Source organism: Tauraco erythrolophus, chromosome 5 (genome assembly GCF_009769465.1).
Source record: "Tauraco erythrolophus isolate bTauEry1 chromosome 5, bTauEry1.pri, whole genome shotgun sequence".
Lineage (NCBI taxonomy): Eukaryota > Metazoa > Chordata > Aves > Musophagiformes > Musophagidae > Tauraco > Tauraco erythrolophus.
The window spans coordinates 49,170,526-49,196,814 of NC_141469.1; positions in this window are offsets into that span (position 1 = coordinate 49,170,526).

Sequence of the window (26,289 nt, forward strand, 5' to 3'; positions counted from 1 at the left end):
AGTCTAATTTTTTTCTTGCCTTTTAAAGGACATAGATCAATTCAGAAGAAGTTAAAAAAGCTGATTTGTACTGTACACTGTTACTTTTCAGAATTATGTGACATTTTTAACAATATTTTTGTAAAGTGCTGATATCAGTGACATCTGTACTGAGATAGATCTCTGTGCTTTTATTCTTCTAGCCCTATATTGAAAATTTTATGTGTTAGGTCAAAAACATTTACAAATTCTCCTTTGTCCTACTTAGTCTCTTTTTAGTAACTGTGCAGTGCCCTGCAGCTTTAATAGCATACTTTCACCTAAACTGAATACATATGAGCAAAACCATTATATTAGTGTATTGAGCCATCAGTAATTTGAACCTTAACTCAGTCTTCCAATCCTCATCACTAACTAACAGGAATGATTTTTCCTGTTTGTATCTTTGAATGACTTTGTTATTTAAGTTGTATTTTTCATTCAAAGTAGGTTTTGTGATTACTATACCCTTTGAAATGTATTGCTAGCAGCACATTCAACAGGATGGGTAGTGACAGGAAAAGAAAAACTTTGAAAACTCTGGGCAGCTTCTGCTTGCTTCTGTAATCATCTGTAAAATCTGAAGAATAATATTTCTCTACTTGGCAGTTGTGCATCCAAACAATTTAATGATTAGAAGGCACTCAGATGCTATGATGGCTATCAATAAAGCAAGCTGTATGAAGAAATTGTGTGACATCTCAAAACCAAAGATCTTGATGCAGAAAATGATTGTGTAGACCTATTACCTGCAAGTTAAATAATGCATTTTTAATATATACAATTTTTTAAGGCAATAATACAAACAGATAATGGAAACTAAATAAAGGGAAGGAGGCTGGGCCAAGCTTTACAGAGAGTGTTTTTGATGGTATTTTTTTATTCTATCGATTGTTTTTGATTGAGAGAAAGAGATAGATATACCTTTTCAATGAAGGATTACAATGCTTAAAAAATCCTTCATGAGCTCATTTTGTGTCTGCATAGTCCTTGCTTCGTAAGAAAGTGACAAACTCCTTGGAAGAAATAATCTGTGGCAGTGTTACGTAAATTCAACTAACCTGCTGAGACATTTTATTCTCAGAAGATGACAGAAGATGCTGGTATGATGAATAATATAAAGGAGTGTTAAAAATAGAATCAAGTTCTAATATGTAAAATATTTAAAATAATAGATAGCTCACAAAGAAGAAAAAAAATTTTCTTCTAGGTTTAACATTTGAGTTTCTGTACTAACAAGGTTACAAAAGTATCTTTTACTGAGTGTGATCCCTAAGAACTGGCATATTTTTACATGCTGAAGAAATCAACCTGTTAGCTGTGTACAAAGAAAGTTTTCTTACATCTTGGTTTAATAAAATATTTTTTTTCCACATCAGCTTTCATAACTGAGAGGTTTTCATATGATGTGTCTGACAATGGCAGTTCAGTCTAATCCAAATATGTATCAGTCATGAAGGCAGATTATTCTTTATTAGGATTCACTCTAAAGAACTCTGACTAGGAGTAATGTAAGGGACAGAAGGTCATCAAGACAGAATGCTTTTTTTCAGAACATAATTGAGAAAACCTTTTACTATTCTGGAGGAACTCCAGGCTAAATCTTTGTTCCCCTAAATGGTAGACATTGGGATAGTTGCTCCTACATAGCATAAGAGAAGAAGGGAAGTTCCTTGATAACCAGATGGTGCCATCACAGATTGAACATGAAAAATAACTGGCAAGGAAAGAATAGGTAAAAGTAGGAACCGGAGAGCAGATTAGCACATAGCACAGGGAAGAAGAAAAAGGGGAACCTATATTCAGCTGGCAGAAAAAATAGAGAATAAAGAAAATTAAGCAAATTTCTACCCATGACTGTGTAGGACACATTTCCGATTTCCTGCCAGAGCAGGATTCTTGTGCATCCATCTGTTTCAATGCCAGTAAATCATGAAAGCAATTTTTCTGTTGTGTTGTACTATTAATCGGAATCCAGATTAATCATACGCAGCTAGGAGATCTTCTATCAACTTTAGCATCTCATCCAAGCTTGTAGCGACTTGCGACTTTTCATATCAATGCTCTGTATCAGTTTTTTCTGTCACTCACTGAGTGTCTTCTCATCAGTGAATCCCAGTGAAGCCAGCTCTCATGGCTTCCAGGCATGGTTAGGGATGTGAACAGTGCAGAACACTCATCCCTGTGTATGTTTTATGCACTTCGGGTTGTGTTTTTCATTCTCTGCTAGCACCATTCTGAATGGCTTATTCTGGTCTGTTGTCTAAGCTAATTGAGCTTTGGCTCAGCTTCCTGACCTGAAGGTGTCCGAGATCTCTTTGCTTCTGTTTCTTGCTCTATAAGAATCACTCAATTTTCTCCTTCTCTTATAGTCATAAAATGCCTATCAGCTTCTTTAGCATTTTTTCTCCTTTCCCAATTATTTAGTTAATTATTTTTCTTGATGGATCTGCAGTGACAGAAGGTGCCCATAAATGAACCTTCAACTCATTATTTACAGGAGCACCAGCTGTTTTTCTCTGTCAAAATTATTTTGTCCAAACTAAGACTCTCCATTCCATGCGCAGAAATCTTTTTCTGCCTCTCAGGAAGAATTCTTGTAGCCGTTCCTCCATTGACCATTATCTTCTTTGAAACATGTATGTACAGACATACGTAGAGAAAACAAACATCCTCTATCTGATTGAAGAGAAAATTTAGTTAACAGCTGGAAATACATATTTCCACTATGCATTTAAGTGGTCAGCGTCCTCCTTTGGTAGAGGGAAGCCAATCATTCTTAAGATCTTACCTACTTTTGATAGTCCTAAGAGCCAAAGCAGCAAAGTCATGAGATTAAACCAAAAATATGGGCAACTGTGACAATTGACCACCCTTCTTTCTCTTGCAGCAGCGATCATAGAATCATAGAATCATAGAATCATAGAACCATAGAATGGTTTGTGTTGGAAGGGACCTTAAAGATCATCTAGTTCCAACCCCTCTGCTATGGGCAGGGAAACCCTCCACTACACCAGGTTGCCCAAAGCCTCATCCAACCTGGCCTTGAACACTTCCAGGGATGGGGCATCCACAACTTCTCTGGGCAACCTGTTCCACTGCCTCACCACCCTCAATGTAAAAAATTTCTTCCTTATATCTAATCGAAATCTCCCCTTCTTCAGTTTAAATCCATTGCCCCTTGTCCTATCACTACACGCTCTTGTAAAAAGTCCCTCTCCAACTTTCCTGTAGGCCCCCTTTAGGTACTGGAAGGCTGCTATAAGATCACCCCAGAGCCTTCTCTTCTCCAGGCTGAACAGCCCCAACTCTCTCAGCCTGTCTTCAGAGCAGGGGTGCTCCAGCCCTCGAATCATCTTCGTGGTCCTCCTCTGGACTCGTTCCAGTAGCTCCATGTCTTTCTTATGTTGGGGACTCCAGAGCTGAACACTATATTCTAAGTGGGGTCTCACGAGAGCTGAGTAGAGGGGCAGAATCACTTCCCTCAAACAGCTGGCCACACTTCTTTTGATACAGCCCAGGATACGATTTGCTTTCTGGGCTGCCAGTGCACATTGCCGGCCTATGTTGAGCTTCTCATCCACCAGCACTCCCAAGTCCTTTTCCTCAGGGCTGCTCTCAATCCATTCTCCGCCCAGCCTGTACTTGTGCTTGGGATTGCCCCGACCCATGTGCAGGACCTTGCACTTGGCCTTGTTGAACTTCATGAGGTTCTCACAGGCCCACCTCTCCAGCCTGTCAAGGTCCCTCTGGATGGCATCCCTTCCCTCCAGCATGTCCACAACACCACACAACTTGGTGTCATCTGCGAACTTGCTGAGGGTGCACTCGATCCCACTGTCCATGTCTCCAACAAAGATGTTAAATAGCACTGGTCCCAGTACTGACCCCTGAGGAACACCACTCGTCACAGGCCTCCACGTGGGCATTGAACCGTTGACCACAACTTTTTGAGTGCGATCATCCAGCCAATTCCTTATCCACCGAGTGGTCCATCAATCAAAACCATGTCTTTCCAGTTTAGAGACAAGGATGTCGTGTGGGACAGTATCAAATGCTTTGGATAAGTCCAGGTAGACGATGTCAGTTGCTCTTCCCCTATCCATCAATGCTGTAACCTCATCATAGAAGGCCACCAAATTAGTCAGGCAGGATTTGCCCTTAGTGAAGCCATGTTGGCTGTCACCAATCACCTCCTTATTTTCTATGTGCCTTAGCATAGTCGCCAGGAGGATCTGCTCCATGATCTTGCCAGGCACAGAGGTGAGACTGACTGGCCTGTAATTCCCTGGGTCTTCTTTTTTCCCCTTTTTAAAGATAGGGGCTATGTTTCCCCTTTTCCAGTCATTGGGAACTTCACCAGATTGCCATGACCTCTGAAATATGATCGATAGTGGCTTAGCAACTTCATCTGCCAGTTCCCTCAGGGCCCGCGGATGCACCTCATAACGTCCCATGGACTTGTCCACCTTCAGGTTCTTAAGATGGTCTCGGACCTGATCTTCTCCTACAGTGAGCGGTTCTTCATTCTCCCATTCCCTGCCTTTGTCTTCTGCGACTTGGGCTGTGCCACTGGAGCTCTTGCCAGTGAAGACTGAGGCAAAGAAGTCATTGAGAACCTCAGCCTTCTCCATATCCCGGGTAGCCAGGTCACCCGTTTCCTTCCGGAGAGGGCCTACATCTTCCCTAGATCTCTTTTTATCACTAACGTATCTATAGAAGTTTTTCTTGTTGCCCTTGATGTCCCTGGCCAGATTTAACTCTATCAGGGCTTTAGCTGTCCTAACCTGATCTCTGGTTGCTCGGACAATCGCTCTGTATTCTTCCCAGGCATCATGAACTTAAATGTGGCAGAGTCCCTTTCTACAAGTGCAGGTTGGAGAAAAGCAGCACTTTGCTGTCTTTTGTTATTGGAGTCCTGAGCACTGATGTCTTACGATGATGATACCCCGCTCTTAATGCCTTGATTTAACTGAACACATACTTTAGCACTGTCCCTCCTTTAAAAGTGAGGTAGAAGCTTTTCTATCTGAAGTTAGCTTCTAAAAAATGTCATACTTTTAGCAGCTTAAAAATAATATTAATAATTTTTTCTTATTAGTAGTCTGCTCTTCCCTGATATTTGCATACTACTGAATGAGTGCCAGGCATGTGCTTGTACAGATGTGCCATAAAGGTCTGCTGTTTTGGCTTGTCACTCAGGGTGGGATTGAGCTCTCTAAGTGACATTATCTAAATGTCAGGTGCCTAGAGGATTGCTCTGCAGGCAACAGCGAGAGTGAGGCACGGTCAAATGCTGATTAATCCAATTTACTTTAGACATCCCTTTTTAAGATGAAACATTTTTGCCACTGGAGCTGCCTCAGTTTGTTCTTTTCCTCTTCTTTACCTCAGGAGAGGAAATACCATAACTTTTTTAACCTAAACACCCAACTTTCACACAGAAAGAATGATTCTTTCCCTTGCTGATCTCATCCTCAACCCTTCTGTGGTTTGTTAAAAGATGTGTGCTTAAAAATATTGCTAAGTGTTAATTTACTGCCAGTATCCTTTGCCTGGAAACACGCTGCTTCACCCTAAGACTGACTGTTTTATTTACCTTTTGCTAAAGTTCCCAACTTTTCAGGTTCTTTAGCTCAGGGGTCTAAAGCTGTTTAATATTCACAGGCTTTTGGATAAAATAGCCACCGGGTGGCAGCAGAGGATAAGGATAAAAAATAGGAATGGCCCAGTACGTTTCTGAAGTGATGGTCTTTGAGAACTCTTTTGGTATTAAAGAGTTAACTATTTTTTATTTTTGTAAAGGTCTTATATTCTTAATTTATGCTTACAAATTGTTTTAAATTTATGCTATCAAATTGATTTCTAATGTGGGCAGAATAAATTTTCTCTGTCAGTATATCTATCTTGTAACCTCGATGTAGATTTATAACCTTGTTTTAAATCACCTAATATGGAGGTTTATTTTTTTTCTCTACTGTGTTTGCTACTGTACAGTGAGAGACAAAACACAGTCCTAGAGACGAGAAAATGAATACTTGAAATGAAACAAGATTATCATGGTTACACTGAAGTCTAAACTTCTGATTCTTAAATGATTGCATGCCATGTTTATCTTGTCTCCTCTCTTTCCCAGAGGCTTCACGTGTTTTTCACTCAAGGTCCCAGTGTAAGATATCCAGCCTACCCTGTGATTTGAGGGCTGGTGCTTCGAACCCACTTTTGTGTGCAGCAGCTTCCATGGAGAGCAGCAGGGAGAGGAAACTTCCAGGCTGGGGAGAGTTTCTGAGTGTGGATCCCTCTCCTGCGTGCTGTGCTCTGCATGATATCAGAAAGCAGAGCTCCTTGGCCTCTACGGAAAAAAACATGCGGATACCAACACCAAGCCTATAATTATCCTCAAGTCCTTCTTTCTAGGAACCATCTACTAGTGGTATTTTACATGGCTTTGCAGCATGGAGTACTCAGAAAACCTGCTAGTGAGTTTGGAGACTTCCAGCAGTCACAGGGTGCTCCCGTCTGCTCCTTCCACGCAGATACTGGTATGTTCTGCAACTCCTCACTGCAAACGACGGCTGCTTTGGCTGCATTTCGCCCCCAAAAGGGATGATGTGCTTACTGCTAAGTTAAAACACATTAAATACGCCACTAGTATTTTTCCATGTTGGCAGTTACAGTAGTTGCCATGGGAATGTCACATCATGTGAATGGGTGAAGAGGCAGCTCACAAACCAGTACGGATTAGAGATGTGGCCCACAGTATTAAAAATGTGTACAAACCATCTTCTGTACATAACCACACCGACTTCTGTCACTAAGAGGCTTCAGGGAAATAAATTGATACTTCTCTATGCCTGTTTTATAAATGAGCATCTTAAATAAATAAAGCATTTAACTGTGATGAGTAATCCCAGTTCTTTAATAAAGGATGGAGTTATGCTAATTGAACAGCAAAGTTGTTTGTCAGGGCTGACAGATATCTGCATACTTCATTTATTCCATTAATACATTTTCTGCAGCATGTAATTATGATCCCTTGCACAAGTGACAGAAGCACAGATAGACTTTTAATGCAGGGCTATATATCTATTTTGCTACGATCAGTGGAGTATAGCAGTTATATCATTTTTATCAGGAGCATGCTGAGAACAACCAAAGGAGAGTTCTAATGATGATGAACTTGTAAATCTTGCGTTTATTCATTAAGCAGCTCATGGACAGACATGACTTTTTTTTAAATGAATGTGTAATTTTTTTCTTTTCTTGGTTCTCAGAAATTAAAAGTTAGAGGAGATTGGCACTAGAAACTGTTAATAATCCTTATTAACTGAATAATCCTTAAGCAGTAAGAGAGAAAGCATATCAGTGTAAAGAATCTGATTATGGATAAAGGAATAAGCAATATTTCAGCTTATACTGTGACAAAAATAAACAAAATTCTGTCCATGTTGACTAGCCTCTTTAGTTGTGGGTTTGTTGTTTTTTTTTTTCTCTCTCTAAAAAGTTGATTATTTTGTACTGACACTGTTCCCTTATGTATGAATCATCTAAATTAGAGCAGCTGTGTAGATGTCACACCTCTCTGGTGCAATGCCCTAATCACTGAATGTTCTCTTTCTCCCATTCTGTAAATAAGCTCTGTCTTTCAATAGTCTTCAAAATGTAACGTAAAATGGGACATTGTTCCAGATAAGACTAAATTTATTCCTTAATATAATATCTGAACATGATCTCTAGGTTTTTCCTAGTAAATCCAGGTACAAGTCTGCTCTGAAAGTGAAAGGAATTAAATAATGGGCCTTTCCTTTTCTATCCATTAATTGATTGGTAAAAGGATGATACAATCTCTTTTACTTGCGTATTTTGTTTTCAGTTAAAACATTCAGTGAATTTAGCCTGAATTTGCTTGTGGTGTTGGTATGATCAGAACTATATAGGTATATTAAATGAAAAGCTCGTCAACCTCAGAAGTAAGCCCTTCTAAAAATTAGAATCAGTTTTTGTGTCCTGGTGAACATAAAAATCTTTCACCAGATAAATATTTTCTAGAATTGCTCAACAGAACAACTTGGTTTGGACTGAAAAAATCCACTGAGTTCAGAATGTAATAATAATTGGCACCAATTTTTACTAAATATCTGAAGATCTTTAGTCAAATTGAAGTGATACCTTCAGGTTAAAACACACTTTTGAATAAAGATACTTTTTCTTAAAATACAAATCATGCGCTGTGTCATGAATGCCCAATCATTTCCTGGATATGAAACCTTAAAAATATCAGAGGAAAAAATGTGTACCATATTTTCTACATATCTAATGTGATAATAAGTGACTTCATCTGTGTATTTGGACAAGAATACTATGGCTAGTGCAGCCAGGTGGGCGTTTTCGGTGTGCATGGAGAATATCCTCTGTGTTGAGCCTTACGTTAATTTTATTTTAGAACCAGTGCAGGAATTTCCAATACCAGGTTACAAAAGCTTCTTATATTTTTGGTGACCTCTCACAGAGAATGTCAAACTGCTTCTGAACTCATATGCGGTATGAGCTGACCTTTTCTGTGTCAGATTATAAGACAGGAAAGATGTTCCTTGCTGGTTGTTCTCCTCAGAGTATCAGTAAAGTGACTTTCAGATTCTGCATGTGGAGGTCAAAAGCTGAACTGTGGATGTTTTTTTTAATGCAAACTGACCAAATGTACTGCATTGCTGAAACAATTCTGCTATTTTTCATGTTTTGGAGGTATTTTTTGTACAGGATTTTAATACACAAGCAAATTAAATTGCGAGTAGGTCCTTAGGTGCTGCCAATGCCTCCATTTTAAACATGACAGTCACAAAGGTAAAAGACAAAAAATTCCAACCAACTGAACATGCCCAAACTTTCTCTCAAAATATCCTACCAAGTGAGCTACGAGAACTTGAAGGTTTCCCTTCTGAGTCACAACTAGAAAAAATCCGTATCAAATGCAAGGATTCTGACTGTGTCTTATAACCAAAGCTAAAATAGAGCTGTGTACTAAATTCGTCATCATCTGGTTAACGAAATGTGCATCAATCCTCTCAAATTCACGTGTGATGTCTTAGATTACTTTTGAATACATGAAGCCTTTTATGATGGAGCATAAACTAAAGAACAGAAAATTGAAGGTTATGACCACTGACTGTGATTGGTTTTGGCCATGAGTAAATCACTTAGTTCCTCTGTGGTTTAGTTTGTTGAACAATAAAATGAATACACAACACTGAGCTGTAGTGTATTATGAAGGGCACATAGCATATTATGTAGTAGTATGAAGATTTACAATGCTTCCAGAACTTTTTCAGCATTTAATGATCCTCGGAAAACATTACTGAGATGGGGCAAGTCTTTTCTCATTTTCTAATGAAGTAAATAAGGAAGTCCCAATGTTATAATGCAACATGCAATTATTAATCATTAAGAAATGAAGAATCACACAATATTGCAACTTCTGCTATCAACCTCCTACAAGGTAATTTTACTCATCTAATCTGAGTGATTTACAGGAGGATGTTGTGGGTACTCTTCAGCAGAAAGAGTCTAATGATTTTCTGCCCTGCATGGCACACGGGTGTGGAACAAATTCTGGCCATATCGTTCTGGATTGTGCCTTAATGTGGGAAAGAATACCTTCTGAGGAAACCTTCACAGACGAATAGCTCTACAGAACCTCCTACTTTCTTTGAAAAAATGCAATTATAATTAGAAAATCCTCCTCAATAAATTATCAAATGAACAAAGATATGACTTTGAGATTGCCCTTGTAGATTTAATTTGGTATAGTATAATTAGTGTTGATTTGGTATAACAGTGAAACGTCGTGAATTTACACTATTTCAAGTGCTGTAAATAGCAAGCAGAAAACCTTGCCAAGTGCATTACATTTACAGAGACATTACGTACAGACAAAAAATGCAATAAATGGCATCAATAAACATTTTGCACTATGCACAGATGTTCTAGTCATTATAAAAGTTGTGTTACTAATTACATTTACACTTGGGTACCAGTTCAGTGAACTTTGTTTTAGAATAAAAGTTCTCAATTACACAGGCAAAACAACATTCATGCTTCAGTAGAATGAAGGGAAAGGCTGGGGAAAAATGTAAAATACACACAGGATCACCAGTAAAAATGATTTTACATAGTTAAATTAATTTTGCTGCAATATATTAGACTATTTTTTGGTGGCTAATATCAAAGAGAAGAAATAACCACAATGACAAGCAATGAGACCTTAGATATTGCTTTTTTTTTCCTACTAGCACATGGCACGGATGCCTTGAGGACCACCAGTTGTTCATAAACACTGTAGTTTATTTTTTTTTTATTTGCTAAAAATATAGGAAGCTTCTGATATTTACAGATTAGTGACCCTCTCTGGATATATTTTGGGTGAGACTAAAAAGTAAAGTGCTTTTGAAATTTAAGTATATGTGCAGTTTCCTCTGTTGTGATATGATAATTCATAAAGTTAGACATGTGCTTAAATTCTCTAGTGACATGGGCCTGCATGTTGCAATCTTCTCTAGTGAACAGCTTAAGGCTACAGAAAATCATCAAAGAAATTACAAAATGAGCAGAATTTCTATTACTTTGATCAGGGATAGTAGGAGAAACCAGAAAGAGAGTTGTAACATTTATTTGAAGTATTGGGAAGACAGCTGTAGATACGCGTATTACATATTTATCACTAATGTTTTTCTCAGATATATCTATTTGCATCTTCATTTTACATGAATTTTTGTTATGCACAGGAAAAAATATTTGTGTGACACTATATTTCCTCAGATTGAAATATCATGTATTCTCTAAAAGAGTTACAATTTCAACTGCATTTCTTAATTAAGCCTTTGCACATAACTCCATATTGTAGAGAACGCATTTGCTATGTGTTTGAAACTTTTAAAAACAGACAAAATCCTTGCTTGTATTTATCACACTTGGTGAATTGTTAGTTTTAAATATGGATTAAATATTTAATAAATATTTTAAAATATTGATTAGAAGAAATGAGACCAGATAGTCAGGAGCGAAGGGGAATGGAGGGGACCCTTCAGCAGCGCTCCCCACTCTCACTGGCATAAATCAGCCATTAAACCACCTCCTCCCTTCCCACCTGCACAAGAACATCCAGCTGATCTGGCAGAAGGCTCATGGGATCTTCTGTAGGCCTGGTGCTGGCTGGAGCAAGTGACACTTCTGTGCCCCTGGCGACACCTGCCCCAGCCCGAGGAAAGGGGCAGGAACACACGGTGTGATGGCGAATCTGATGACAGCTTTCCCTTGGATCAACTGGAGCCGGTTCGGGAGCCCCAACCTCAGCTGTTTCTGCAGGTGGCCGTGTGGCCCCAGCCCAGCTCCCACCCAGCTGCTCACTCACTTCCCCTCTCCCAGGAGTGCAGGACAGGGAGGGGAGAAAATAGGAAAATCAGGAGCAAGAAAACTCATGTGAAATTCCAGTCCTTCACTCCAGATTCTTCTCTGTCACTTCAGGCCACACTCGGTCCCTTCAGAGAGTGACGAAGGGACGGTGGGGCTGTGGGAGTTGCCATCAGGACATGGCTGCTCCTTTCTGCTACTTATTCCTCCATGTGCTTTTCCTCTGCTCCAGCACGGGCTATGCATCTGCTGCAGTGAGGACCTTCTGTGGAGCGCCCGCTCCTCCTCCCAGAAGTGTCACCAGCTGGCTGAGGGGCTCAGCGTGCCCTGTGGTGGGTCCGTCGGGGCTGGCTCTGACTGGCTGTGCCCGGCACGGCACAGCCCTGGCTGTCCTCACAGATGCCACCCCGCAGCCCCTGTTCTGCTGCTGTTCTCCTGGAATCAGCCTCGGACATTACCGGTGCCAGCAGAGCAGTCGGGATCCCGATAGATCTCAGCACAAAAAAGGCTAAAATGCTTCGCTGAGGTAAATCCTTGGCTCATTTGCTGACTCAAAGCGTACAAGATCAACCATGACATCCACTTCTTAAAACAGATTTGGTGTTTGGTATGTTGTAGGTTATACATTGCAAGTGGATAATAAGGTTTTTGTGGTTTCTTAACAGTGGCTCATACCAGGAGGCTTTTTTTCCCCTCTCTACGTGGCTTCATCGCACGCCATGTCTGGCGGGTAAGGCGTCCTGCCGGCGCCGCTCCACTTCTCCTTGACTTTGGTGGTCATGGAGCAGCAAGGAATCTGGGAGGCACAGCTGCGGGAGGCTGTTTTGCAACCACCACTGATACGGTCCTTTCAGAGAGCCCAAATATATTCCAGAACATTACATAAACACAAGTTTTTGACATTTGAAGCATCAATAACTACTGAAGAATTTAAATGTGCTAATAACTGGGCCTGCTACCAGCTCTACCATAGTTTATCAATCTGGAATGTAGTTGTTCTATGATACGTAGTCTAGGAATGTAATCTGATAAAAACGGGGACTAGGAGACCTGAGAGAGATGGTACAATTTTGCAGATGTTTTGATGACAGTGAGTACTACGCAGTTTTTGTCACTTATAAAAGTGAATCCTGCAAGTATAAATATATATCCACGAAAAGAGTAACATTTAAAATTGGAGGTTTATTTGAGTGCAACAGTGAGTTGTTCTCTGTAAATTAATAGTGAGTTACTCACTAAGTCTTCAAGTGTAGTTATTTAATCCATACAGTACCTATCCTGTCTGATTTTGAGCTGTTTGAAGACTGACCCTGTAAACATCTTACCTGGGCTGGGGTATCTGCTGATCCTGCTGGAGTTGTGAAGGGCACCAAAGTCTCCTTTGATAAAGGATTTTGGAAGATTTGACTTTGGGAATTAAGGAAGAGCTGTTTAGTACTACTGTAGGGAAAAGCTGACTTGTCTTCATAAACTTCAGAACGCGAGTAATAAACCAACATAGAGATTAATAGATGTCACAGGCATGAGATGAGCAGCTAATTTCATGCCCTATGTACTAGCATAATTAGCTATGATTTATTACAAGAGTCAAGCCATAAGCTCCTCCACTGTGCAGTAAAATAACGTTCAGTGTCTAAAAGAGAGTTTGCCTGAGGTGTCGATGTTAAGTACTCACAGTAGCAGTAGGTGTTCCCTTTGTTGGCCATGTAGTGTGGATTGGTTTGTAACTTTGAGCTTTGGCCTCAGTGTTTAAGATAAAGTAAAACTAAGTAGAAAGAGCTGAAAGTGATACAGGCTTTTAAGAGTATATGAAAACCATAACTGCCTGAGTTTTATCTTCTTGGCTCACTGGGGCAGTTCCCTGGACTGGAGGCTGGCGGATGTTACCCCCATTTACAAAAAAGGGTGGAAGGAGGATCCGGGGAACTACAGGCCTGTCAGTCTGACCTCGGTGACAAGCAAAGTCATGGAACAGGTTATCTTGAGTGCTATTAATGAGCACATACAGGTTAACCGGGTGATCAGGCCTAGTCAACATGGGTTTATGAAAGGCAGATCTTGCCAATCAAACCTGATCACCTTCTATGATGGGGTGACCCGCCTGGTTGACCAGGGAAGGCCTGTGGATGTAGTTTTCCTTGACCTCAGTAAAGCCTTTGATACAGTTTCTCATAGTGTTCTGGTTGAGAAACTGCTGGCCTGGATAGGCACGCTGGCCTGGATAGGCACGCCCTCCTTTGGGTTAAAAACTGGCTGGATGACCAGGCCCAAAGAGTGGCGGTAAATGGGGCTAAATCCGGCTGGAGGCCGGTCACCACTGGGGTTCCCCAGGGCTCAGTGCTGGGTTCGGTTCTGTTTAACATCTTTATCAATGACCTGGATGAGGGGATTGAATGTACCCTCAGTAAATTTGCGGACGACACCAAGCTGGGAGGCTGTGTCGATCTGCTTGAGGGTAGGGAGGCCCTTCAGAGGGATTTGAACAGACTGGATCATTGGGCTGAGGCCAATGGCATGAGCTTTAATAAGGCCAAGTGCAGAGTCCTTCACTTGGGATATAAAAACCCCAAGAATCGCTATAGGCTTGGGGAAGAGTGGCTGGAGAGCTGCCTGGCGAAGAAGGACCTGGGGGTGTTGGTTGACTACTGGCTTGATATGAGTCAGCAGTGTGCCCAGGTGGCCAAAAAGGCCAATGGGATACTGGCATGTATCAAGAATAGTGTAACCAGCAGGAACAGGGAAGTGATCCTGCCCCTGTACTCGGCACTGGTGAGGCCGCACCTGGAATATTGTGTCCAGTTTTGGGCCCCTTGCTTTGAGATATTGAGCTCCTGGAGCGAGTCCAAAGAAGGGCGACTAAACTGGTCAAGGGGCTGGAAAATAAAACTTATGGGGAGCAACTAAGGGAATTGGGGCTGTTTAGCCTGGGGAAGAGGAGGCTGAGGGGAGACTTGATTACAGCCTACAAATACTTGAGAAGGGATGGTGGGGAGGTAGGGGAAGGGCTCTTTACATTAGTGATGGGCGATAGAACAAGAGGAAATGGGTATAAGCTTAGTCAGGGGAGACTCAGGTTGGATGTTAGAAAGTATTTCTTCTCTGAAAGGGTTGTCAGCCACTGGAATAGGTTGCCCAGGGAGGTGGTTGAGTCCCCATCCCTGGATGTGTTTAAGAATACTTAGGGATATGATTTAACGGGGATTAGGGACGGTTGGATTGGATGATCTCTAAGGTCTTTTCCAACCTAGAAATCTATGAATCTATGAATCTAGAAATTGTTTAGGTTAAGGAAATATAAAGTAATTCTAGTAAACAGAAAACCAAGAAGACACAAAGTGAGAAACACCAAAAGGGAAAGATGAACAGGGACTTCCAAGGAGCACAGCTGGGAAAGTAAGTTTGACTGCAGGTAACACAACAAACCTATCTATTTTCTCTTTCAGGATTACAGGTTTATATCAACCAGTATTGTACTAAATGAACAGTTCTGCTCTAAGGTGAGATCCTTTTCTTTTTCTGAACTGGTGTGCATTTGGAGGTTCCGATTTGCAGACGCTCTGAAATCTCGACTGTTTACCTCTGGAAAAGGTAACTAAAGTTGAATTTCTTCCCTAGTGGGCTGTCCATCTGTTAGTGATTTCTAATGTAGCATTATCTTATGATTACTTATCTTCAGGTATGAACAAAATGTGTATTTGATTCATATATAAATTCTTTATGCCTTATTTGTAACACATTCTTCTTTACTTCACTGTGTCACACATTTACAGTTTTACATGAAGTACTTTTTGATCTGCTGCTGTAAAGTCTGTTTTCTCTGAAGCTCTCCTTGAAATCTCCTGGTTCTGAGCTCATGTCTGGGTATCAACAACGAACAATCAGTTTTTGGCGGTCCTAGATGATGCCTTGTCTGAACCACTCAACCATCACCTACATAGATGACCTAGTAATCATGCCGACTAAATAGAGCATCAAGCTGTGGGTGTTGTCAGTGTGGCTCAGAATAACCGTTGATATGTGAGTGTAGTTCAGGGAGCCTATTGTGCTTTAATCTTAAATTATTCATATACTTGATCTGTAGCAAGACAGAAATGTCTGCAGCTCACAAAGCAGAAACAACAATCTTAAACTCCCCAACACAAAGGCTTGTGGCTTTTTTCATTTCTAGGTTTTCAGGGGACTGTTTGTATGAAATCAGAACTAGCCTGATATAAGTTCTTTTTTTAGGGAAGCACATGTCATTTTTCATAAATTTCTGAAGGTGAAAATGCCAAGAAATGTACTCAAAACCTTATCACAAACTAAATGGCGTTTTCAGAAAAAACTTACTGAAAATTCAGGGGTAAGATGGTAACTATTGTCAGCCTTTTACCATTGACAAATATATACAAAAGGATACCTTGCCTGATGGAATGAAAACAGCAAGGCTAAGAGTGAAGGAAAAGCACAGATGATATATATGTAGTAGTATTTTTCAATAGAAGGGATTTATCTGCTTCGTTGTTCAAAAAGTCATTGGGTTTATGTTAGGAAGATCGTTTCCTACTGCGGGGGAGCCAAATCTTCACGTCACAGAAAGCCTCTTGGATTGCCTCTAAACCATACGCTGGCATTCTTCATACTTTTGACCAAATCCTCAGACACGCACACAGCATGTGGGATGGCCACTGCTCTGAAAATCATAAAGTACCACCTAGTAAATCTGTTGAAGGCAACACAGAGGTAGCCATTGCCTACCTTCCTGAACTTGATCGTATGCACTTGTGAAGTTTTGCCAGTCTGTACATATGCAGTTAATCCACTGCCAAGTGTCTAACATAGATATCACAACTACTTCTTCCCAAAGACTGTGTAAGAAGCCAGAACTTGGCAGACTGGGTAGCAGCTGGTTCGAATCATGAAAGCTGCCTTCAACTTCATTGCTGTAATGATTGTAATGCCTAACTTACCTATAATAGACCACCCATTCAAAGAGTGCTGTCTGCCTCTGTAAGCAGTGGGAATATTTTAGTCAAAATACTGCTCAGTATAAAAGCATTAATTCCCTCAGCAGCAGCTTGCACTGCGAACTTGTTGAATGTGTAGAAGTTCTTGTAGCTGCTCACCCACCACCGTAAAGCATTTGTGGTTAGCTCTTGATTTAGCTCTGAGTTATTTTGCGAGCACTGCTTGACTTGCACCAGTCACTGAAATAACTGGGAGAATAATTCATTGTGTCATGCATTCAGCAAGGAGTTTTTTTTCTGTTTTCTTGTTTGTCAGTTTTTCTAAGTTGGCAATTTTTCTAAGCTTTGTGAAATTGTTTGCCCATAACTCCTACGAATGATGCATAGCTTGATATGTATTTGTTATTTATGCATTTTTTGTGTTTCAAATTCATGCTGGTTTACTTGGTGGTATATTGTATGCTAAACCAGATGAGTATAACTAGTAGAATGAAGTTTTGCATTCAAATATTCATTTCAGTTGATCTAGAAACATTTCTTACAACAAGCTCATTTCCTAGAACAAGCATAGAGAACAAATACAATGAGAAAAAGTAGTTAAAATTATTTTTTCCTTTAAATGTTAAGTATTAGTAGAAAATGTTTTTCAGAAGAAAACTTCCAGCCCACCACTCCACCACTTCATTTTTCTGGGTTTCATTTTCTTTCTAGCCCCTCTCCTTAGGCTTTGTCTCTCTCTAAAACATCAACCCTGAAGCTAACCGTAAGTAACCTGAAACACTGTGCCACTCATCCACATGAAAAAGTTCTCAAGGCAGAAAACATTTTGCAGCTCACTCCTTCCTTTGGCACCCCTCTCCAACCCCACTTCTGCTACAGGTCTAGACTTTGACTCCCTCCCAACTTTATCCCTAATCCTAACCTTAAGCCCTCAGCTAAGCCATAGCCCAGAGCCCCAGCCCTGGTCAAGGTGACAAAGTTGTCAGGCGAGAAAACTCTATCCAACCCGCCACATCATTGGCCGTCCCTGCCAGTGTGGCCCTAGGTTTTATGTCTTCTGAACCCTAACCCTAAACCTAGACTCTCTGCTGAGCCCTAAGCTAAGATCCAGAAGTTCAGATGACAAAATTGTCAGAGGAGAAAAGTTTTTACCTCTCCCTTTGTCATCCCCTTTCCAGCCCCACTTCAAACTGCAGCTCTGATATTTCTATCTCTTCAAATCCTAGGTCTAATCTTAACCTTGTCAATAACCTTAAGCGTCAGCTCACCTTTTACCCAGCACCTCCAATGGCAACCTACTTAAAAAATTTCTCATGACAGACATGTCCCAGCACTCACAAGGGCTCCTCGAGTAGATTTGTTTGTATGGTGGTAGGTCCAGCCGTGTCTGCTGGACAATCATCTCTGAGATACTGGCCATTTACTAGTGATATCGTATAGTGACATCAGGTAACTCACAGCCCATTTGAAGCACAGAGAATACGTACAACTTTTAATTAATCTGATCAAAACTTTGGTAATTGGAGAAGGCTGATAAAGACCAAGAAGGGCTGGAGAAGCTGAAAAAGTCAAGGCTTCAAGAGGTATGAACACTTTTATTGGGACATAAACTATCTGAGCAGTCATGAAGAAAACTCACAAAGAGCTAAAATTTTATGATCTAAACTAAAATAAGGAAAAGTTGAAAAGACAATGCTATCTTTCACTATAATCTCTGTAAACCTTTCTTGTACTAATTGGACTTGGACTGTAGGGACATAACAAATATACCAACATTTTATAAAGCTCTGGATTAGATTTTCTGTTATTCAAGTTTTGTTTTCTTCCCAAAGATAACTGAAGCAGAAAGGAGAACTTGATTACTACAGGCATGACAACGCTTGAAGCAGAGCCCCTGTGGCTCCTGAATGATCAGGGAAAGATTTCAGTTGCTGATGCTCTTTATAGGCATACAAAAGATGCCTCTTCTTACTAGCAGAGCACTCCTTACTCAGAGAACTTCTGTTTTCCTTTTTTAGCCCAGAAACAAGCTGTGAAAAATTACTTTGGAAATTAACAGTAGCTATTAATATTCAAGGACAAGACGAATTTCCTTTTGCCGGTGCCCATCTACTAGTATACTAATATATCTTACAAAAATATGGATTCCCACAGTGACTGTCAAAAGCTCTTAGGTATTCCTAGTCACATGCAAGACAGAGATAAAATCGATTCAATTTCCTAAATGTGAGTAACATTTCTCTGACAATGGTTCATGTGTATATTAACCACTGTATTGTTGGGATCCATAATGGGTGGTGGGTATTCTGTGTTGTCTCATTACTTATGTCTTTTCATGCTAAAAGTTGAGGGTCTGCATGGAAGATTTTGACCCTTCTTTATGAAATGAATCAACTGGCATTTGGTAATGACATGTAGTTCTAATCACCAAGACTGTTCCTCAGAATTCCAGATTTCCTTTTTTGCAAAAGTAGTTATGTATCTACTAAGTTTTAAAAATATTTTTAAAATACAGGTGAGGAGATTAAATAGCTATCTATAATAAATACATATTTGTGGAGAAATCTTCTGGCTGCTGCGGCATCCTGTGAAAGTTCTTTCCCTTTGCAGGCTGGCTAAGAAACACCTGTGGCTTGTTACACTGGGAAAGTCACCTTGAAACAGGTGCTGTAGCATTCAGCCAATCACTCTGGGAGATGGATGCTCAAGTGACCAATAGCCTTGACCCATCTAGTAAACCACTTGATTCCTGACTAATTAAGGCGGGGCGTTTACGCCTAAGAGTGAGGCATTTCCTCCTGAGCTTTGGAGAAGTGTGGGCTTGCTTTAGAGTAGAGCTTGAAGCCTTCCCATTGCATTGGAACATTGGTCTGCTTGGAGCTGCCTGAAGCCTTCCCGTTGCGATACATATTCAGACAAAATTAGCAGGAAAAAGACAATGAATGATCCTAATTTTCAATTTAGTTTATCTGTAGTAACTTCCTACATGAGAAGTTTTGCCTCAAAAATAAGTCCATTGACAATATTTCCTTGGAAACACTTTGGTTTTTTAATTACTGCTTTTTCAAGAAAGATTTTTGATTATTATGCTCTCACTGACTTATGCAACCATTTTACTAGTTATGATGAGGGATAATTGTCATACCTATCTCAGAGATACTTCTCAACATATTTTTTGCCTTAAGTTATGAAAAAAGAAAATTATAATTAAGCTCCCTAAAGTTTCTTTTTCTTCTTTTGTACTACAACCTTTTACTGAATCTTTTTTTTTTTTTTTTAAGATTTTGAGAGTAACCTCAAATATCAACATGCGTGGTTAATGCCAGGTGATTATTTAGGTGATTGAGTTTTAGGCTTGAGGCTTCATAATCAAAAAGATCCTGCCTCCAATCCCATGATGCTTCATATAAGGCATCTAAGTGCCTCTATTATGGTCATCTACAGTAGAAATACTTAAAAATCATGTGATTTAGAAACTAGACCAAATTTCTTTAAATGTTCCAAAGGCTGTAAGGAAGTCAGTGTTACTGCTGAATCTTACATTGCCTGTGTATTAGTAACTGACAGTATTATATTGTTATTACTGCACACTGGTACCACTCAGTCTTGCTAACCTTGCAGTTCATGCAAATCTTCAGTTTACAACCTGAAGATCTCCTGCTACCTAGCAGCCTCAGAGAACATTTGCAGGTATTTATGCAAAGCTGGTGCTGTTCATTTCCTATTTACTGTTGTTCTGAGCATGATTCCTTATATTCTGTATACTAATTTTTACTGCCTGAACCTACTTCTCATCGGGGATCAGGGTATATGTTAAGAGATGAGTTATGCGAATGACGAAAAAGCATATATTTTTGGCAGAGATAATATGGATGAATATACTGTAATAATAATATCCTGTCTAAACTTTGTTAGAATAGACCAACTGTGGCAGAACAATACTTTCTCCACAAAGTACTGAATTCTGTAGAAAAAATATCAATGGCAAGAAAATAAAAATTTGTGGGTTTTAGCACACGAAGAAGTTATGTGCCATAGGTGGAATCTTTGCCTATTTCCAGTAGCACATTCTTTAATAAAAAGGTTAAACTCTTTATTTTTATTTAAGAACTGAGGCAGTTCTTAGCTCATTCTGGTTCCTGCCTAGAGAAGCATTATATTCAGCTTTAAAATGCTCAAAGGACTTCAGTATTTGTAAAACTAGTCACAGGTGAAGAGGTCCTCTCGGACAACAGTTACAAATCAATACCCTAACACATCAAGTTTATGAACTATGGAAAACCCCCAAGGAAAACATTGACAATGAACAGAATACTAAGGAGAGTTTGGAAATGTAGAGATGTACGTACACTCAAATCACAAGCACTTTTGATGCTAAAAAGTGCCAACGATTAGGGTTTTGCCTAAAGCCCGGTTTCCAGTTTCTGAGTGGCGTGTGTGGGTTCCAGCGCCTTTGGACTGCTGGAAATGCAGACAACCACATAGAATAAATAGGTCTGAAGCATGAGTAGATATCAGTGTTGTTTTGTTTTCTTTCCAAATACCTTCCTCTAAACCTAAAAATAAATGTTACCAGGAGTTGATATATGTTTTCCTTTACTTTTACCTTAACAGTAGTTTAATGTTAAGGATGACGCAGAATATCTAACAAACTGAATACACCCATTAGCATGTAACTCTTAAAAGGGGTGACTAGGCCATTTGTGTGATGCCTCAAACCTCAGAGATTCAAAGATACCAAGGTATAGTTGTGTTGTTCATCTACAAATAGTAGGGGAACAGATGATCACATAGGATGCCAGTTGGGAAAAGATACTTTTTGGTACCTTTTTTTAAAGAATTATTAATTAGCCAGATTCTGGCTAACTTGAATATGCTTGGGAGCATACCTAAATCACAATGATATTTTGAATATGCTTGTGAAACATATCCTATTTAACATGATTCTCTTGATTTTCTTCAATTTAATCACTGAACTGAAAAACAATTGTGTCAGAATGAGGACAGTTTTAATTAAATGCAAAGATAATATCTGGTTTCACCTATAGAAATGCTGCTTTACTGGATACTTTAAAGATCTCTTAGATGTATTTGGAATTGGGTAAATATCAACCTAATTGTAAAAGAAAATAACATCCAACTTGGCTTTATGATATTTTTTAGTTCAGTTTATAAATTCCCAAAATGCACCCTCTTGAAAATTGCTATTGCTCCCTTCTAGGGATTCACAGCTATTTAAATTTGCTTTCTTTCTTGCTTCCCACTAATATGCTAATAGTAAATCTGAACCATCTGCCATGTAAACAGAGAGGGTAATATGAAGTCGGTAATATGAGAAACCTTGACAGCATAGCCAAATATTGGAACACCTCTCCTGTGGAGACAAGCGGAGGGAGTTGGAGTTATTCAGCCTGGAGAAGAGAAGGCTCCGGGGTGACCTTATTGCAGCCTTCTAGTACCTAAAGGGGGCCTATAAGAAAGATGGGGACAAATTTTTTAGCAGGGCTTGTTGTGATAAGACAAGGGGTAATGGTTTTAAACTAAAAAAGGGTAGATTTAAATTAGGTATAAAGAAGAATTTTTTTTCAATGAGGATGGTGAAGCACTGGAACAGGTCACCCAGAGAGATGGTAGATGACCCATCCCTGGAAACATTCAAGGCCAGGTTGGATGGGGCTCTGAGCAATCCGATCTAGCCGAAGATGTTCCTGCGCACTGCAAGGGGATTGGACTAGATGACCTTTAAAGGTCCCTCCCAACCCAAAATATTCCATGATTCTATTTTATGATTCTGTAGTCCCTCATTTTCGTTTTTCATATAAACAAAAGTGCCCTTGAGTTACTTGCAAATTTTGTGGTCATTACATTTTTTCCCGCAATCATCTACTAATTGAAATATGGAGACAAAACTGCAGTAGAACAGAGTGTGTTATGAATAGCTGAACGATATTTACATTTTCAGTAAAATGAGTAGACAGGTTAGTTGCATAAATGCTGGTGATACTAATTTCTCAGGGTATTGAGTGTACATATATCTAGCCCATAAATTCTGCTTAGTTATCTGGACTACTGGGTATCCTCTGTTTGAATCACTGGCCAATTGATGGGCATCCATTAAGCAATAGACAAAAAACCTGTGCACCTTTAAGAGAACAAAATCACTATAACCTTTAGAGTAGCAAACAAAATATTTATAAAATGCAGCAAGACAAAATTAATGGCAAAACCCATTTATTTTCAGCCTTGAAATGAATTGCAATGAAAAAATAAAACCATCTTTTCTGTATAAATTCATTACATGCCCTTTTTTCTTGAGTAATATTAAGCTTACTCTGGTTCGGATTTGCTCTATAGATATAAGAACAAACCTTTGCAACATCATGATCTTGGATCTGTAATACTGGTATTAAGAGGAGTCAAAATCTCTCTAAAACGAAGGAAAAATAATGAAGATTGATTTTAAAAGGAAAGAGATTTCCCTGTGCAAATGTAAGAGAAGAGCGTAACTGATTATTTTGAACTAACTAATACTGTCTGGCTGTCTATAGGGACTTCTTGTTGTCAGTTTTTATACTAGCAGCTAAAACCACATTACATTCTTAAAATATTGACTATGTATTATGTGGTGTTAGTCTCTTTTCAGACACAAGAGTGAAAAGAAGTGGGCTATAGTATTTTGAACAAAACTAAGAATGAAATAATCCTTATGAAGAAAAAAACTGAAAGAACTGCTGAACTGCGGTATTTTACAGCAATATGGGAGATGAGGAAAAGAAAAAGTGCTATTTTGCATGAGACTAATGACTTTGTAAAATATACTCTATTTGAAGCCAACTGATTTAGCTAATGCTACTTCTTAAAATGAAAAAGAAGTTATATACTAGGGAGTCCAGAGAATAGCTTTTCCAGACACAGATCAATGTTTCTATTCATTTCACATTTTACTGACACCTCTGCCTTCTTCTTCTGTTTCTATACATATCTGTCTCTAAGAATCTTTTCTTCTTGTACACCAGCACTATAGTGGACTGGTAATTATATTTCTAGCCTTCCTTTGCTACTCAATAGTAGCACAAATGGATCCTCTAAAGAATAAGGTAAACTGAGGCAAGTGCTGCAAATCTAAGGTACCCAATTTGAATACAATTGATTGTTAATTACACTTAACAAAGTATCTTGGTTATATTCCTTTGCATAGGAAGTATGTTAGGACAGAATTTCCATGTGTGCTAGGTACTGAGGTAGGCGTGTGTTGCGAACGCTGCAGGTGGAGGATGCTGAATGGGGATGTTGAGCTGTGTAGAGGTGATCCACCACAGTCCTGTGATCACAGGGTGTGATGTGGAGAAACTTCAAGGTCAGCTACTGTCAACATAAAAGAATGGATAAAACTCAGTCTTTTCTCTCATAGCTAAGAGTTCATTTATACATTCAAAAAATCACAACCACTATCTTGAATGATTTTCATTTTAAAACTCAGAAATGTCCAATTTTCTGAAGCATTTGTTTTGTATTTTTACTTTAATGGAGGAATGTGATTTGCAATCAAAAATTTTATACGCTTAGGACAGAATGCTGTGAAGTAGCTTGCTTTCTTCAAGTTCAGAAAATATTCTGAATGGATCTTCAACTTGTTTCAGTCTGACAAACACACAGTGATCAGAATATAAGATATTTTCAAATATCTTCAGAAGTGAATGAAGATGTTTTAAGTTTGATACCTCTCGTGCTGATTGTATATTAGTCACCTCTTTCTGTTTATTGATTTATTCGCCCTGTTTTCAATCTTTGGAACAACATTTCAGACCTTCTCCTACAGTTATTTTGTATGTATACGGCTTTGTTAAAGAGTAAGAAATAATTGTTGACAGTCATAGATGAAAGGATGTGGAATCTCTGTGAAAACATTAAACGACTGCCAGGAGGGTGTTTGTACTGTGATTTCCTCACCCCCCACTCCTGCCCCTCCTTTAATTTTCTGTTCCTAGTTGTTTTGTAAATTGTCCATTAAACTGCCCTAATAAGATAAAGTGTATGTCCTCCTACTGCTGAGCACAGAAACAATACACTGTTCCACAGCTAATCACACTTACTTGCATATAAATCTGTTTAATCAGTCCATTAAAAATCACACAGGCTTTTTGTTCCTCTTCTGCCAGATGTAAATACTTAAAATTTGCACAGGGCCAGGATCCAGAAACGTGTTGCTCAGCATAAAATGCAAAGTGCTAACCTCAGTGTTGGAGCTGAAACTCTAACAGATGCATTCATTAGTCTGCTGAAGTATGTTGCTAGGTTTGATGGTTTGTTTTTTTTATCTACGCAGTACAAGAAGGAAACATCCCCTCGGATCTGTATCTGAGATTTAAATAAGACTCCAACACAGTCAGGATGCCTTGCCTAATATTGAATACTTCTAACTGAGATCACGAGCTGCATAAGTGGCTATCACCCATTACTCTTCCTGACAAAGACAGAGAGAGTCAGCACACTGGCCCACCTCTGTTGCGTGTATTCCTACTATCCCATTCATAAAATGACCAAAGAACAAAAGACTTTATTGAAAAAAAAAGGAGAATCATAGGAATATGAACCGCTGGGCTGGGCTACGGGGCTGACTTTGTAAGTCTCTGAATCAAACGTTCAAGAAGAACATAATTCTGAAAAAAATTTGAATAACATTGAGCCTTTCTCTTATTTCTAGGAGTCATGGAGCAGCTGCTAGAGGTTACCCTGAGATTATGTTGTCACTGAAACTATCACCAGAACACACCCTTTTTTTTCTATGTAACTCTGTAAACTCATGTACTGCATGGGTCAATGATTTCCATTTATTTCATGCATTATTTAAAATTTATCTCACTTTTCCTTTTTATGGTCAGTTTTTGAGACCAAGATATAGCAGTAGTTCATTTGCTGGTTTTCTTCTGCCAATGCCATAGTGCAGTTTTGACTGTTCCCTTGCAATCCATCTTGAAGTGCAGTGTCTTGTCACCCAGCAGTACCTTTTCCTATCCATATTCACAGCAACTGCCCAGTAAGTGGAAACATTTGTAACAATCTTTTGATGATTTAGACAGAATTTTGTCAGCAGTACATTCCACCATGCTCTCTTGTCAGATCAGTTATTAAAGACCATTCAGGAGAAGTGATTTCGGTTCAATTCTGCGCTGTCAAAATTCAGCTCGTTCACAGAACGAGCAGCATCATCTTAACCAGTCTAGGCAGTGTGAGGCGGACAAGGAGTGAGCTCCTCCCCCCTTAATCAGTGGGATCCTCAAAGGCAGGGCAATCTTAAGAAAAAAGGAAATGTGATCATCACACTGGCATGTGAGTCAATAAAATGGTATTCTGAGACCTTTAGAAGAGAAGATCATTGATTAAACACATATTAAAGTATGCAAGTGTCCTATTCATTTGATGTGTCGTTAAATTAAATTAGGAGGAAGGAAATTCAAGACAAACAAAAGGAGGTTGCTTTTGATATAGCATATAAATAAATTGTAGAGCTTCTTGCTACAGGACGTATAAACTAAAAGTGACTCTCCAAGTTCATAGAAGAAAACCCATTAAAAATGTATGCAATTGTACAATATCGAGAAATCCCTAAGTCACTGGTGGAAACAGCAATAGTGTTTAATGAAGTTTCAGCACGTCCTTCTCTTGTGTTATTCTCTAGGGAAGTGCTACTTGACACGCTTCGGAGGCTGATATTGGATGACAGACCTTTGTTCTCACCTAATACAGCTGGTTTTTTAGTCTTAAAATATTAAAAGACCTGAAAGAATATTTGCTTAAGTCAAAATAATACATTAATTAATTAATTTAGCTAAACATAATTAAATCTTTGGCACTAAGATTTTACCATTACAGTGTTTCTCCCTAAGACTGTAAACAAAAGTTATAAAAAAATATTTTGGAA